We start from the raw sequence: 10,278 nt of genomic DNA on the forward strand, positions 1-10,278 counted from the left end.
CAAAAAAAAAAAAAAAAAAAAAAAAAAACAACAACAAAAAAGCCCTCACCTGATCTCTCCAGCATTTCATTGCTGCTTTGGAAATTGAGAGCTGTGCGTGGGATATTGGCGGCTAACAACCATGGAAATAAAAAAAAAATGATTTTTGATCTTGAGGCCTAATATTATTCATATTTTTTCATAGCCTCAAACAATGTCTTCAGATAATTCAGGTAAAGGCAAGCCAGAAACAAAACAACATCATAAAGGCATTATTATATACAGACACTTTCAGCTATGCTACACGCCTCACAGTGCCTTTGAACCCCAGATGATGAGAGGACTGGCTTGCACTCCTGGGGATACTCTCGGAGCTGTTTTGACTTCAACAGAGGGTAGCGAAACAAAATTCTTTGGCTTTAGATACGTGTTTGTCGCTGGCTCCACAGAGCTCTGCCTCTTCTTCTGTGTTTACCATCCATCAGGACTCCGTTTGGGAGGCCATGAACAGGCGGTGGCAGGCAGGTGTGCTCCCCGCCTGCAGTGCAGGGCCTTGACCTTGGGGCCTGGAGGTCTGGGCCAGCTCCCCGTGTGGGTGGGGAATGGTGAAGCTGCGAAGGACAAGGCTTTCATCAAGAAGAACTTGGCAAGGGAGCCTTTCCCAGCCCTAGATTCTCCCAAATAACACTGGCCAGCATCACTGAATTGGATGAGGGCTGAGGACTGGGATGCACTTAGAAAGGACAGAGGGAGCAGAGGAAGGGAGGGGGAGACTGTTCCCGTGGGAAATCACTCACTCCTTATGGAAGCTATCTGTTCTCTGATTTGAAGGTGCCAGTAGGAATGCACCTCCCCCTGCTCCCCACCACCCTACCTCCCCTGGGCCACACTGTGGAGTTCCTCTCCTGCAGCAGGCTTTCGGTGTATCTACCAGCTTTGATTTCAGGTCTTGCATTTTTAAGCTGGTCTTTCCAGCAGCCAGGACCTCAACACTGACCACTGTAGCACACATTTGGTACCTGCTGTATACCTCCTATGATTGTCAGGCCTGGCTGGTGGGGCTGGTGGGGTGGTACACACCCTGATCTTTAAGTTGACTGCCAGCTGCAGATGTTAACTTGGCTTCCTCTTCTTGTTTTTCCGCAGCCTCTACGCTTGGACATCTAGTTAATGTTTGCAGGTCAACTGATCATGCTTCCTCCATCCCACAAAGAAAGCAAGGCCTGAATGCAAAGGCAGGAGTTCATAAAGTCAGCGTGGAAGGTAGGACATTGATTCTCGGTGTTACAACACACCCAGGGTTGCAGGGACTTCCAAGGACTTAGTTGGTGGTGGTTTCTCTAGCCGGCATGTTTTTGATGGTCCTTGTCTTGAAAAGCCAATGGGGTTTTACCACCTCCACTGAGAACCCTCCCATTGCATCCTGAACCAAAAGGATTCTTCATGAATTTCCTCTGTGCCAAAGTTGGCCCACACCACCTAGCATCCGGATTCGCTCACCAGTCTCACTCTCCCTAGGCCAGTTCTCCGGGGGCATTCACACATTCGTCCCATGGTTGTCCTTTGTGGTCAATCATGACTCTCTTGTACCATGTGCTCCTAACAATAGTGTGGAATAAATCGGCCTGGTGTGCATTAGTCTGAGAAACCTGCTGGGATTTTGTAAAAAGAGAAAACTGTTTACCTAGACAGTGTCCAGAAACCCCTTGAAAAGCAAGAGAAACATTTCCGCCATTTCTGCCCCATCCTGTCTCACTGAATTGGCCTCCCCCGCGCCCCCTGGCTGCCCCCGTCTGTCCAATGGGCGTAGAGCATTTTAGGCTTTTCTTCCTGGGCAGCGCATCCCCCTACCCTGGACTTAGTGTACATTGAGCTAGGACAATCACTCACTGGAATCTAATTTCAGTCCTTTAAAGGTTAATTTATCCTTTTTCAGGCTATGTACTCATTTAAACCAAAATTACCCAGCTACTGGCCTTCTTGATAGCAATTACATCCAACGAAAGCAAACTACTGAGCTTCATGTATTGGTAATGGCCTTTCTTTCTATATTTTTCCTTAGGGATAAAGTTGAATGGGGAAATTAGTCACATTAAGCTAGAAAAATAGTGAACAAAATACATATTTTATATTTTTAAAAAATATCCTCCTGTTACCAATTATGGTCTTTATTAGAAACAGGTATTTTCATATTATGGAGCTTGTCTTTATATTAAACAGAGCAAACCCAAATGAATAGTTACTTAAGAGGATCTTTTTAATAAATACTCAAGTCCATTTTAATATCTAATAATAGTGGCTGCCTCAAGTATTCAAATTTTAGCATAACCAGCAGGAAAACTGTTTGATGTTTTAATTATGTCCCTGAAAATGCTGAATGGGTTATAAAAAGCAATTTAGAGAAAATAAAAAAGGAGATTTTTTCTTTATTATTAGTGTTTTTGGGGAAAAGACATTTTCTACATCCCATTAGAAAACCTTTCTGCATTGTAAGAACACTATATGCTGATAAAGTAGGCCAAATAAGCAAAGGATTTGCATCTGTTGTAAGTGTTCTCATTTGGGGGGAAATTCTGGGAAGAAAAAAAATAAAAAGACCTCAGAGGAAATATATTCCAAGGAGGGGGAGCTATGGAAATTGAGCATGCCTTGGAAGAAAGGAAGAAAATCTTTTAATTATATTTAAAATTAGCCAGAACCTTGTACTTGTCCCAAAGAGATTCCTGGGAGGTTTGGAAGTTTCTGATGAACGGCTGATGTAATCACTTCAAAAGCCCCACCTGGAAGTCTGGGCCGGGGAGGAGGCTGTGGGGACATTCCGGGGCTAGATCCTGCTGGCCCTGGGTCATTCTTCTGGGCAGGAATCAGGAAAGCAGTCCCTGAGGAGAGGGGAGCAATGAGAAGGAAAGACATTTCCAAGGAACGGAACCAGATGTACAAGCTACGGGGCTGCGAATGGGGCTCAGCAGAGGGTGGATACACAAAAGGGGGAGAGAGCAGGCAGGATTTGGGGTTAACTCTTTCTTCCTCCAGAAGGTGGAGGCCCAGCCTGGTGGGGGCCTGGCCCTTGGGTGACACTGAAGCCTTCCTCGCAGGAGCCACATGCAAGGTACCATGAGGAACTTCCGGAAACAATTCTTCCCCTGCATTCACTGCCTTGGGAATTGGGCAGGGAACCCAAGCTGCAAGTTAGAATTCCTTGCAAAGGTTCTAATCACTCTCCTCCTCAGCCACCTCTTCCCCCTTCTCCTGCCCCTTCTTTCTCTTTCCCCCCTCCTCCTTCTTCTTTCCTTTCTTTCCCCACTCCTCTTCCTTCCTCTGATCTCTTTGCCCAAACAGCCTTCCAGACTAACCACCTGAGCATCTTGAAGGAGGAAACCAGCCCTCAATATTCTTTAAAACCCCCCAGATGATGTGCAGCAAAGTTAGAAAACGCTGTCAGCATGGCCCAAACTTGAGAATTGGGTGGGGGCTTGTGAAATGCAAATCTGTACTGAACAAACCCAGTGATGCTGATGTCAGCAGGTGGACCACACCCGAGCAGTAAGACCGATTTTTCTGCCATTAGTTCTTCCTTATATTTCTGCCTTTTAAACTTAACAGTACAGGGGCTGGGATTGTGGCTCAGTGGCAGAGTGCTTGCCTCACATATATGAGGCACTGGGTTCAATCCTCAGCACCACATAAAAATAAATAAGTAAAATAAAGGAACTGTATCCATCTACAACTAAAAAAAAATTAAAAAAAAAAAACCAACTTAACAGTACAGAGTCACCCCTCACTATCCAGGTGATGGGGGACTGATACCAAAACCCATAGATGCTCAAGTCTCTTACCTAAGATGCTGTCATCCTTGCATAGAACCTATACACAACCTTCCTGAATACTGTAAATCAGGCCTGGATTACTTACGATATCTGGTGCAATGTAAATGCTGTGCGAATAGTTGTGATACATATTGTTTAGGGAATAGTGACAAGGGAATCTGTGCACGTGCAGGAGAGACAATTTTTTTTTTCCAAATATTTTCAGTCCTTGGTTGATTGAATCCAAAGATACAGAACCTTGCAGATGGGAAAGCTGGCCCCATGAGGCCGATCATTTTTTCAATGATTAGGAGCCCCAGCGGTTTCTTCAGAATAGGGCTTATTAGTTCAATAAGTTGTAACCCAGGTAGATTCTAGCCTTAGGAGACATTATATTCTGTTTTGCTAGAACATTGTTGAACCAAGGACTGCCCAGCTGCCGGGTCGTTGGATATCATGGAATACGAGGGTATTTGTCTTCAAGGATCTTAGTTTTGCCCATGTTTCTTCTTCAAAGTGTTGCAATATTATTCTGTTCAGAAAAGAAGGCTGGATTTGCTTCATTTATTTACCAACAAATATTGATAAAGTCTGGATTGCGCCCAGGCGCTGCTAGGAGTGGAGAAGGAACAGCAGAATAAGGCTCCGACGTGGGCGTCACAGTCCTGCAGGGCCTGTTCTTTCATGTAAGGTGGAAGTGCTGCTGGTGAGCTCAGCTTTGTTTATGGCCTGGTGTGTCATTCTTTCTCTGCACAGAGATCTGAAATGCTTGGCCTTTTAATGCCCCTTACCATATTGAACCCTGTGTGTCCTCGAGATGGTGGGAAGGATCTGATGATGTTGAGTTCCCATCACATGCCTAGAGTGCTGTCTGCTTTGAAGTTTAGCAGCAGCCTGCCAGGTGGGTCTTATCATGCCCATTCTACAGATGAAGAAGTATAGAAGGGTTAAGAAATTTTTGCAAAATTTTGTAGCTGCTAAGTGGGCAGAATCCACATATAAGCACCGTTATACCATAATAGCACAACTTCTTCATAATAATAGCAAGCTCTTCCTGCAGAGAACAGTTGAAGACGGGAAGGAGGTAAATGCTAGAGGGCACTTGAGAAACAATGTTTGCAGCAATTATTGCAACCCTGCTTTTTGCTGACGAGGTAATTGAGATGCATTCTCAGTGAATATTTGCTGGATGAACAGATGAATGGATGAAAGCCAAAGATTAATTAAACATGTCTACACCTACCTTTAAAAAGAGCAGGCATTCATTCCCCTTCCTAGATCCTCAGTCTGGTGAGCCTTCTAGAACATGAGAAACCCCAGAGTAGACAATTTACTTCAGATAGTAATTTTTATTATGTTGATTACCCTTAGTCATGTGCCCAGCGTGAGCAATTACAACACAACAGTGAATTTCATCTTTAGTGTAATCTTTACAGACGGGGAAAAAAAAAAAAAAGGTTCAGAGAAGCTAACTCACTCAGTGGCCCAGTCAGTAAAGGGCAGACCCAATGGACATTCAAGGTCAAGATTTGGATTTCAAAGGTCAAATTCTTCCCACAGTACCACAGGCTCCAAGTGAAGCTTCCTTAGTGGCCCTCGGGAGTTTTCCCTCTAAGGCATGAGAACCCCCTGTAACAGATTCTGCTGGACACCCTGCCCTCAGCCTGGCTCCTTGGTCCCCATGAGGTCATCAGCAGCCACATTTCCAACGTCTCTGATGGCTCCTACTATGTGGGCCCAGGTGACAGGCCAGGCCAGAAGGGCCAGAGTTAATGTTCCCAGAGGCATCCTCAACCGAGGAGGGATGGGAATTGGTATATAAAGGACCCCCGCCTCCTTCCTTGCTCTGCAGCAGTGGGGCAGCATGCCCCACCCAGTTCTCAGGGTCTCTTGTCCGATTGAGTCCCGTCGCCCACGGACAGTTTGCTCACAGGCCCGGGCTTTCTGGGTCTCCCTCCTCTACCTGCTCTGAGCACTTTCTTGGCTCAGCTCTCAGGTCAAGTGCTTATACCTATATTTTCCCCTTAGGTTTTACTTTTGGGGAAACCAAAACTAACAAAAGGCACCTCTTCCTCAATGCCCAGAAATTAGGGAGCCTCTGGGACCATGACAGTGACAAGAATAAAAGCATGGTTGTGATCGAATGTTTTCTTTAATAGAAGAAAGACATTTCCTCTTCTGCCTTGTTCCTCTGGAGGGAAGACTGATGGTGTGAATTGACTCTGGGTGTTCTCACTCCTTGGAAAGGATGGATGGGTTTTCCAGGGTCACATGACTCCTATGAGGTGGGGGACCCTAGAGAGTTTGACAGGTGATGCGACAGGCTTAGCTGCAAAAAGACTCTGCTCCTGGCGCCTACTACAGGCTGTGGGTTTTAGTGCCCAGGCAGCAGGTGGTTGGGCTGTGTCTGCTGTAGTGCGCTTACAGGCCTGAATGGGGAATGGGGACGCTCAGAAGAACCCGTGCAGGACTGCGACCATGACAGCCCCCGGAGCTTGTCAAGAAAGCCCATGACACCAACTTGGGAGAGAGGAGGGTGAAGGACCACAGGAAAAAGCAAAGAGGATAACTCACAAGGAGCTGAGAGATCTGGGTAGAAACACTAGCCTGCCATTGTTCTTGGAGGTAACCCATGATTATTATGTTCACCGTGTGCAGGCTGGAGCAGTAGTCAGAACACTGAGCTATCAGGATCTGAGGGCTGTGCCAAATAGTACCCTTTTAGTTGCTGGATGAAAGGGTGCTCTGAAAGGTCCAGGGGAGGGCCTGGTCAGGTGATGGACACGGGGCACTGGAAGGTTTGCAGCAGTAGTTAATTATAGTGGCTGCAGCCACATTTCAGTTAATAATTGTCCCCGTCATGCAGGTGCATAATGACAATATATGCCTGGTGTCTGGCACGATGCTAGGTGCTGGGAAAATAACAGTGAAACCGATCGATGTCTCGGGAAATAGACTGTCCGCAGTTCATCACGCTAATGAGCATATGATTATGAACTGGGATGGAGGTTCCAGGAAAGAAGCTTTGCTATGAGGGCGTGAGACATAGGCGCCTCCTCAGCGCAGGGTCAGGGAAGGCTTCCTGGAGGATGTACACGAGTCAAAGCCTGCAAGTGAGGAGCAGGACAAGAACTCTGCAGAGAGGGAAGAGCCTCCAGGCAGAAGTCCTCCAGCGGAAGAGGACCCAGTGTATTTGAAGGAGAGGAGGAAGACCATCGTGCCTTAGCTCCAAGATGGAGACTCCCACAAGGGCCAGGCCAGGCCAGGCAGGGCTTGCTTGGTGCTGGGATTTGGGGTTTTATCTTTAGAGTCACTGAAGGCTTTTAAATGGGCAGTCACCTTCTGATAATGATCACTGTACCTGTGGCTCTGAGAAGGACAGAGAAGGGGGACAATGGTGGACAACCAAATACAGTTAGAAATCAAGCAGAGGTAAGGACAGCCTGCTCTAGGTGGTGGTGGTGGCTGAGGAAAAGGAGGGGGACACTGGAGAGGACAGTCAGGGATCTATCGGAAGGGGAGGGTGGGAGGCCCACTTCAAGGGCAGCTCCTCACATTCCAGTTCCTTTAACAGGAGGGATGGGGCTGGGCCTTCACTAGGATTGGATTAACTAGATTAGCTCTGTGATTTTAACAGGTCTCATCTCTCTGGGCTTTGGTTTCCTCTTTGTGTAAGCAAGGGATGGGTTATATGATCCCCCAAGTGATCCAGTTCTCTGTTGCTGACATTCACGGAGGAGGACCATCTAACCTGCAGTAAACACGGCCACCATCTTTGAAAGGAACTTCTAAGAAGTGCTTCTCTAAGTCTCTAAATTATTAGGATATAAAAATCTCAGGACTTCCTGTCCTGTCTCATTCCCGATATCTTAGATGATGGGATTTTTTTTTCCCCCTGAGGAGGAAAATTCATTTGAGGCTCAAAGCTCAGAGTTCTCAGGTGGCTGACTCCACAACTCTGGTCCCAAGGTCAGGCAGAAGGTCATGGCAGAAGGGTGTGGAGAAGGAAAGCAGCTCAGGACATGGAACAAGGAAGCAGACAGAGCAGGAGAGAGGATTCTTACGGGATATTCTCTCATTTTTCCTGTGAGGGAAAGAAGTGGAGTTATGCGGCTCGACATGAGCCAATGACGTAAACTTGTAGGGTTGCCCACCTCTGGTGCTCCGTGTCCTTGATTTTGAAAGGAGGGTGTTGGCTGAGGAGGAGCCCAGGTCCCTTCCTGTGCCCACATTCTAGACTTCTTTCGTGGTGTTATCCCATGACAGTGCTTACTGAAGCATCCTGGGGGGCTTGTAAACACCTAGGAAGGTTTGCACCACCTTACCCGGCAGGTTGGGAAATCTCCCAGGATGCTCTGTGCACCTGGGAGGGGAGAACTTCCAAAGTCCTGGTTCAGGTTGGGCAGGAGGCTTACTTGACCTGAGGCCCATGAGGGAATACGTGCTGGGTCTTTGGAGAATTTGAGAAGCAGATCTCAGCCCAGGCCGACTCTGTGGGGAGGGCAGAGTTGGGTTGGATGCCCCTTTGTCCCCCGCCCCCCCGCCTTTTAAAGTCATGTCCCAGGATGTTCCAGAAGGCGATTCCGTTGTGAGCTGCTGCAGTGGCTGGGTGGGGCCTCTCCCCCTCTTCCCTTTCATGCTACTCAGTGTACAAATCCATTAGCATTGCTTTTTCTTGAGCATCCAAGATGTTACAGCCCATCGCTGAAGTCATCTGCCTGGCATTTCAGCCTTTCTTTAGGGGACAATTGTGTCTTCAGTCAAAGACCTCTTGACAAGAGAAAATGGGAACCTGGGATGGAATAATGCGGCCAAGTGCCTGCTGTCCACCTGCAGAATGTGACTCTGTGTCATTACTTCCCAAATTGTTGTGTTGAAAGATTTCTCTTGTTTACATCTCTTTATGCCTCAGCATTTAACCTTGGGGTTCCGAGGACTCTCCCCCTTCCTTCATCTTACCACAGCAATTATTTCCTTTGTGGCCTTCATTTTATGTAATTATGTTGGACAGTCTTCATGAAAGCATTTACTTAGTGCGAGACTCTTGCCTCCAATTCCCTCTGCTCCGGGAACCCGCATGGGTCATTACCGACTCCAATCTTTGGATTTTTTTTTTTTTTCAAGAGCTATGCCCCCAAATTGAAATGGAGAAGATACATGCCTAACAGCCTCACAAACAAGAAGGTTTTGAAAATGACCATGGGCTGTGGTCTTATCTCACAGTGCGCATGTCAGTAAACGTGACATAGGAAAAGTTGCAGTTGCTGACATAATGATGATATATAGGTGTTTTTCAGGCTGTGAAGATAGGTTTTTAAAATTCTTTATTTTACTATGGAAAATTCAAACATAGGAACACAGACAGGACATTGCTGGTGGGATTGTACGATGGTACCGCTACTTTGGAAAACAGTTTGGAGATTTCTTAAATAGTAAAACAGTTACCACAGGACCTGGCAATTCCACTCTTAGGGATACACCCAAGGGAAATGAAAACATGCATATGCAAAAACTTACACATGGATGTTCATAACGATGTTACTCATAATGCCCCAAAGTGGAAACAATCTTAAATATTCATCAGTTGATGAACAGGTAGATAAAATGTGACATGTCCATAAATTAGAATATTATTTGGCTATGAAAAGTAATCAAGTGTTGATCTATGCTGCCACACATATGAACCTCGAATACCTTATGCTATGAAGATGCTAGTCTTCAGGTATTGTAGGACTCCATTTATCTGAATAGTCCAGAATAAGCAGATCTATAGAGATGCAAAGTACATTTGTGGTTTCCGAGGGGGGTCTGGTGAAATTGACAGATCATGGAAAAGGGGTGTAAGGTTTTTGTGTTGGGGTAATGCAGATGTTACAGAATGGACTAGTGATGAATGCACATCTCTGAATATATTAAAAGTCGTTGAATTGTATAATTTGCATGGATGACTTGTATGGTATATGAATTATACTCGAATAAAACTGTTTTAAAAAAAAGAGAACGAGTAGAATAGTAGGGTGAAGCCTGGGTACCCCATCTTGGTAGCTTTGACAATTACCGGCTTTGAGCCAATCCTATGCTATCCTATATTTTTACCCCTTTCCTCCAGACATTAATATCATCCCATCTATATTTCAGTATGTAACTCCTAAACACAACACATGATTATTACCACACCCAACCATTACCACAACTAAAAATTTAATAGTAATTTCTTAGTATCTTCAAATGTCTAGTGTACAGATTTCTGCTTACATATTTTACAGTTATGTAAATCGGGATTCAAATTAAGTCTGCACATTGCAAATGGTTGAAATGTTCTTAAGTGTCTTTTAATCTATGGATTCTCCCTCTGTCTCTTTTTTTTTCTGCCTTTTAAATTCATCTGTAGTATTTAAGAAACCAAGTCTTCATCCTAGGCTGTGTCCCCCAGTCTGGCCCTTGCTGATGATATCCCTGTGATATAGTTTAACATGTCCCCCTGTCCTCTATG

General features: G+C 45.7%; 1 long non-coding RNA gene across 1 annotated transcript in view; it reads left to right on the forward strand.

Annotated features, from left to right (window-relative positions):
* Nucleotides 1-2,018, forward strand: part of LOC125617996 — a 33,994-nt gene extending 31,976 nt beyond the window's left edge. Inside the window, exons 2-3 of the long non-coding RNA XR_007349202.1 lie at nt 1,126-1,242; nt 1,916-2,018. This is a non-coding gene — a long non-coding RNA (uncharacterized LOC125617996). The remainder of the gene's footprint in view (nt 1-1,125; nt 1,243-1,915) is intronic.
* The last annotated feature ends 8,260 nt before the right edge of the window (nt 2,019-10,278 follow it).

This window comes from Marmota marmota, unplaced genomic scaffold, assembly GCF_001458135.2.
Source record: "Marmota marmota marmota unplaced genomic scaffold, marMar, whole genome shotgun sequence".
Classification (NCBI taxonomy): Eukaryota; Metazoa; Chordata; class Mammalia; order Rodentia; family Sciuridae; genus Marmota; species Marmota marmota.